Raw genomic sequence first — 7,358 nt, forward strand, 5'->3', positions numbered from 1 at the left:
TTACAAACAACCATGAGACCTTGCCACAAACCTTAACACATGATGCTCATCCTGGCCATGTTGCACACAACATCATAACACCAACGGGAAATGATACACATCAAAGCACAAGATGAGTCCACATTAAAGAAACCTCCAATGGTCATAGTGAGTCCAATAATGAAGTTGCATATATTTTTGTACTTATAATTTAAGGTAGTTTGAGTACTCCAAAGGTATCTGCAACATCTCTCATTATTTTGAGAGTAAATGGAAGGTGGGTATCTCATCCATTTCATTCCATTATATGTATTGGACCAGAACCACAAGTGACAAGTCACTGGAATAAAGGAGAGCATGCACAGCTTCACGTGGGGCTATATTGGTTTTAATTACCAAAAGCATCATTGAGTTGAATCAACCATCTTAATATAAGTCAAGCAATAAATGATTCAACTAATGAAGACCAATTCACAATAGAAACAAACCAGATACAATTACATCCAAATCTACTCTGATTAGATTGAATTTTCAATTGGTTTGATATCATGATCAAATCCATTGAAATCTCATGTATGGAAGCAAGCATTTGTGATTACCTTCTAATTTAGCTTTTAGCATGTGAGATGGGTTCCATTGGAACAGGAGTAAGAGGAAGTTGTAAAGAAGGAAGAAGACACTTCACAAAACAAGTTTTTATGGATTTTTCCTTGTGATACTGACCTCTTCTATCACTCCCATTTAGGCTTCAATTCCCATAATGAGAGCTTTATACTGAGAAAGAAAGCTTTGTTCTACTGAAAATGACTTCCAAGTCTTCAGTTGGTAATGGTGGGTAGCATCTGTTTTTATCCACTCCACCTTGGAAAGAAAAAAAAAAAAGAAAAGAAGAAAAGGAAGAGCTCAAAGGAAGCCAATGAAGTTGCAGAGCATATTGACCCATTAATGTGTTGGACAAGTGTGTGTCCATCAAACCCGGTTCGGTCCGGTTCAACCCGGTTCACCTTTGTATTGAACATTTATACATTTTAGTTTGATATTGTCACATGTGATATAAACTTTTTTAGCATTGTGTGTCCGTAAGTTATACTTAAAATAGTAGTCACGACTAGGGTTTGGGCTGGGCACCCTTATCATATGGTCATCGCATTGGGTATGCCTAGACATGTGATGTCAGGGTACGAATGCGAGTGCTCACATGTTTGATGTGTGCATTGGTGAAGAATCTACTTTGTCAATTCTCTCATGTATTACTGCCAGATGTAGGAAGGGATAGACATGTGTCACCGACACCCTGTACCTGAGGGAACTCTGTCACTGCAAAGTGTGATCGTATTCTTTGGTTCATCAATGACTGAGACTCAAGCGAGTCAAAGACGGTGTTCTGGGAATGCATGAACACTTTGTGAGTGAATGAGTTATCCAACACGGTCACCACTACCCGATTGGGGAACACCAAGATAGAGACTGTCTGTGCATGGTCGGATCAGAATCTGGATCCAGTACCGTTTTGGAAATGGTTTTGCAAAATTTATTTTACATAAAATGATACATTATTTATAGTTATTTCAAATAAAGTGTTTTATCGAGTTTTGCAGGACCCGATCGGATGCACAGACGCTCTTATATGGACATGTACTATAGATTGGGGTTTGGCAGTACATGTGTACATGCCCTAGATTCCATAATGATGGTGTTGATTAGTGGGGGGGTTGTATATGATAAATTGTTATCATATAGGGAGTTATTTGGAATTTGTTAATTTAATTAGCTCTTTATTTAATTAATGGATTTGGTGCTAATTGTAATTATCCATTAATAATTAAATAAAGAATCTAATTAATATTTTCCCTATTAGATTCTGCTTCTTCACCTGTGTAGCACTTTGAGTTTAAACAGAACTGCCAGACTGAGAGAGAGAGAGTCAGACTCTCACTAGGGCTCTATTAAATCTATCTAGGATTTAATTAAACCCTATTATTATAAATAGGGGACCATAAAACGTAGAAGAGAGCAGCTCTCCACATTTTTGGAGCAGACACTCTCTCTCCTACGTTTTTGGTTTCTCTCTCTCCCTCTTGTGATCTCTCTTCTTCTTCTTGCTTCTCTCACCTGTGTTTGAGAGTTAGGGTTTGTGAAACCCTAGATCTGTGCTGAGGAGTTTGAGGGCATCTAGGACTGGCGTGTAGAACCTTGGTAGCACCATTGGAGGTTCAGATTTGTTTGCTTGGAGCGCTCGCTGGAGGAAGAACCACTGTCTATTGGAGGAGCAACACTTGAGGCTCACCAGGTTAGCAGTTCTTTATTAATTCCTTCTGTTCATTGATTATTAATATTTATAGGATGCGAAAGAAACTCGAATCGACCTTTTCCGCTGCACATTCGAGTTAGGGATGGATCCCCCTTGCCATGTGATGGACTAGGGATGAGTTTCTTCATCCCTACTGTGATAATAAATTTTATGGGACACATGAGGGAAGGAGAAACCCTAACAAGGATGCACCAGGGTTCCCATGGGTGACCATGGGAAGCCCTAAAAATTAAAATGGGGCACCCATGGGACACCATGGGCTAACCCAGGGCTTGCAAAACCCTAAGGATAAATATCTTGGTCTCCCTAAGGAACCATGGTTTGATCCATGGACCGTTGTTTGGCCAACAATGTAGTATCAGAGCCACATTTTCCACCCATGAATATTAGATAATTAATAGTTTAATGTAATTATCATGAGTGGGATGCAAGTTGGCACATGGGTGGTTAGAATATGGTTGTTGTAACAACCTTTCCATGTGCACATGGGTAGTTACAAGGTTGTTAGTGTAACAACCTACCCATGTGATGATGGATTTGGTTTGTTTATTTATTCCAATTATTGAAGCATGTATCCAATTAGGTTGTGATTACTAATATTAATTTTAAAATTTTTTAATCATATTCTATATGTGGGGGGAGGGGGGGGGGGAGCGCACGCTGCCAAGCCTCTGCGCATGCCCTCCCCCATGAACCTACCCTTGTGCGCATCCCCTTGCGGGCTGCTGCCTGCGGGCAGCAAGCTTGCGGGCTGCGGGCCTGCAGGCTGCTGTCCGTGGGCTTTAGCATACTGGTAGTAGGCCTACGGCCTGCAGCCCAAGGCTGCTGTCCATGGGCCTTGTGCCTATGGGCTGCGCAGGGAGTGCCTGCAACCTGCGTATGTGGGCTGCATGCACCCCCCTTGTTTTTCCTCCAGTTTAACAATAAAAAAAATACATTTTTTTCAAAACAGAATTTTATTATTTTGTTTTGTTTTTTGGAGGATGATGATGGGTGAAGAGATTCCCTCTTTACCCACTTGCAATTAAAATGCGATTTTAATTTTATGGGCTTGGATACATGTTATCATATGCGATGTTATGGTTCAATAATTGAAGGAATCCATGTTTTAATTTTGGTTTACTTGCTTTAATGCCCATGCATGAAATTATATTATGATGTGATTATGGGAATGGCATTCTAATAAATGGATGGATTGTTTATATATGTGATACATGGGGTTATGGGTGGATGTGATGCTTCTCTCTCTTTCTCTCTCTCCCCCTATCTTTTTTTATAAACAAATGTACTCCACCCCATGGGCAGCCCAAATGGTGGGTTGGTTTCTCCATGCGGGATTTCTTTATTATTATGGAAAGGAAAGTGTATAAAATTTTTCTTAGGTTTCTATTGTAATTTTAGAGGAGTTAGGACTCCCAGGGCATGTTGATGGTGATCCACAAGTGGTGCTCAAAGCTTATGGAGATGCAAGTCATCTACTTTGAAGACGTAATCGGGCGGAGGAGATGATCGAGGCGTGGCATCCATGGCATGATAAATGCACCCAAAGTTATTAGTTTTATTTTTATTGGGAGGGTTCTTTAATTGCTTCTGATAAAAATGCCGCCATCCCATAATCACTTTTAATTAATGTTGATTAATTATGTTGTTTAAATCTATCCATGTATGTGAGAGTTAATTAATCCCTCTTTATTCACAATACATGTATGATATGGACTAGTCTTAATCAGTAGACATGTCCATGGCCTCCTATTAAAGATAAATGTAGAAAGTGTGTGACATGACCCCGCATAAGCCGATAGGACATTGCCAGGACCTCTGTCACACATTTATCTATATTTACCTCTATCTAGATACGTTAGGGTATGGATAGTGAGAGGGCACTGCGACAGTGGGCCATCTTTCATGATTCCATGATTCTAACTAATGCAATAGGTAAGTACATGACTTGGGTGTATGTCAGCTGACGGGATCTGGACATGATACCCAGGTGGCCGAAAATATTGGAAGTCCATGAGGCAAACAGCTTAGTCCACACTACCATGGTGTGTATAATGACTTTCGACAGGGTAAGTTATGCATGCAAGGGTTGTAGGTATCCAATTCATCTTTTAGGTTATGAGGAAAACCCAAATCATGAAAGACCATTGATGTGTGTGTGCTCAATTTATTATTTTCAATGGTCATTAATCAGCATGTGGTTATTTACTTGTGCATGTGTAGATTAATATACAATGGCTGTCGTTAATTCCAACCTGTTAATACTCATTAGCGAATACAAACTTAATAGTACAAACTATGTCGATTGGTACCGGAGCATTAAGTTGCTCCTGACTGCTGAAGGACTGTACACAGTTCTAGATGAACAAGCTCCTCCTCAACCTGACCTGAATGATTTTGAGGCAAATGAAGAGATGCAAGAATTCCTCATGAGGGATTCCAAGGCATCACTCTATATCCTAGGATCGTTGGAAAAGTCAGTTGTAGACTCAGTCAAGGATATAAACACTGTTGGGGGTAAAATGGATAAGCTTGTTGAATTGTTCAACAGGCAGTTGACACACGCACATTCTGATGCGGTGAGTCAAATCCATAACTCCAAGATGTCCCAAGGGACTCCAGTGATGGATCATGTAATGAAAATGATCAATCTGTTTGAAAAACTAGAATCCATGGGGATTGATTTCAGCCTACAATACAAGACTGATGTGATCTTAGCGTCACTCACTTCTGCCTACGCACCTTTTAGGATATCCTACAAGATGTGCGAGAAGGAGATGTAGCTCACCGAGCTTGCTAATGCATTGGTAGAGGCTGAAGCGTCCTTGAAAAAGGACAAGGCTGAGGTCAATGCAACTGAGGCAAAGCCTTCTTCAAATGGGAAGAAGAAAAAAAAGGGAAGTAAGGGTAAGACCCTGAAAGCCAAAGGTGGGAAGTCTGGTAATAAAGGCAAAGGCAAGTGCTTCTATTGCAAGAAGGAGGGTCACTGGAAAATAAACTGTCGTGCTTACCTTGCAACTTTGAAAGAGAAGAAGCCAGATGAAATAGAGGCTGCTAAAGAAGGTACATGTGATGTTCACATTCTTTATGAGTCTAATTTGTCTTTTGAACCGACCAATTCTTGGTTGGTGGATAGTGGATCCACTGTTCACATTTACAATGATTTGCAGGGGTTCAAGGAGATAAGGAACCTGGAAATAAATGAAGTGCATCTTCGGATGGGCACTGGAGCTGAGACCATGGCGTTGGCTGTGGGAACTTTTATTTTAAATTTTAGTTCTGCTAATTTAGTTTTAAAGGATTGCTATTATGTACCCTCTTTCAAGAGGAAGATATTTCCAGTTTCAAAACTTGTTTTGAACGGATATAGTTTTTCCTTTAATTCTAAATTGATTATTAGTTTTAATAATTCCTTTGTGGCATCCGGATATATGCAAAGTGGTTTGTATTTTCTAGATTGCCCTATTAGAACGAATGTTGTTTCAAATGTTGATTTGAAACGGAAAGCAGCTCTAGTGAACTCAACATATCTGTGGCATCTAAGATTGGGTCACATAAATGTGGACCGAATCAGTAGATTGGTGAGGGATGGACCCTTAGAGAGTCTGAGGGTGGAACCATTCCTCACCTGTGAGTCATGCCTTTAGGGCAAAATGACCAAGAAAACCTTTAGCATTAAAGGTGCTAGAGCCACAGATCTATTGGAGTTGATACACACTGACGTGTGTGGACCCATAAACATACAAGCAAGATATGGGTATGAGTACTTTATCACGTTCACCGATGATTACTCTAGATATGGTTACATATACTTTATGCGTAGGAAATCGGAAGCCTTTGATAAATTCAAAGAATTCCAAGCCAAGGTCAAAAGACAGCTCTATAAACGCATCAAATCCTTACGATCAGATTGTGGAGGGGAGTATCTATCGGATGAGTTTAAAGAACATCTCATATCCCAAGGGATAGTTAGTTAGCTAACTAATCTAGGCACACCACAACAAAATGGTGTTTCCGAACGACGCAATCGAACCCTATTGGATATGGTCAGGACGATGCTCACTTATAGTGAGCTGCTTCTTTCTTTCTGGGGGGCACGCTTTAGAGATGGCGATATATATCTTGAATAGGGTTCCATTTAAGTCTGTAGCCAAGACACCCTTTGAGTTGTGGAAGGGACGAAAGCCCAGTATTCAACACCTTAGGGTATGGGATTGCATAGCACATGTGCGAAAGCAACAGACAGACAAGTTGGAATCCAAGACTCTTGAGATGCTATTTCTTAGGCTACCCCAAAGGCACGATAGGCTATTATTTCTATGACCCATTGACCAAAAGGTCATTGTAAGTAAACATGTCACATTTTTTGAGGAAAAATGATGACCCGCAGGTCGAACCAGTAGTCATAAAAGAGCTATCGGATGGCTCGAAACGTCACTTCCAGAAGTGAGACCAACTGACATACCCGCTGAAATACCAACACATGAGGAATCTCGATGCAGTGGGAGGACTATTAGACCACCCACCAGGCTAACTCTTCTAACCGAAGAGGAAACTATAGAAGAGTTCCACATGGTATCGGTTGAATCAGATGATAATCTAATGACACACTTTGAGGCTCTAAAGGATGTTAATGCCACTAGGTGGCTGGAGGCAATGTGCTCTGAAATTGATTCGATGCATTCCAACAAGGTCTGCACTCTAGTCGATCCACCACTTGGCGTCAAGCCAATTGGATGCAAATGGATCTTCAAGAGGAAGAAGGGCGCAAATGGAGAGGTCGAAAGATTCAAAGTGAGACTGGTAGCAAAGGGCTATACCTAGAAAGAGGGTATAGACTATGAGGAAACCTTTTCACCAGTAGTGATGATGAAATCCATCAGGATTTTATTGGCTATCGCAACATACTTTGATTATGAGATCTGGCAGATGGATGTGCAGACTGCATTTCTAAATGGGTTCCTTCAAGAGTAAATCTACATGGAACAACCAGAGGGGTTCTCTTCCTTGGAGGAAGAAAGAAAGGTGTGCAAATTACAGAGGTCCATTTATGGGCTGAAGCAGGCTT

The sequence above is a fragment of the Telopea speciosissima genome, chromosome 4, assembly GCF_018873765.1.
Source record: "Telopea speciosissima isolate NSW1024214 ecotype Mountain lineage chromosome 4, Tspe_v1, whole genome shotgun sequence".
Lineage (NCBI taxonomy): Eukaryota > Viridiplantae > Streptophyta > Magnoliopsida > Proteales > Proteaceae > Telopea > Telopea speciosissima.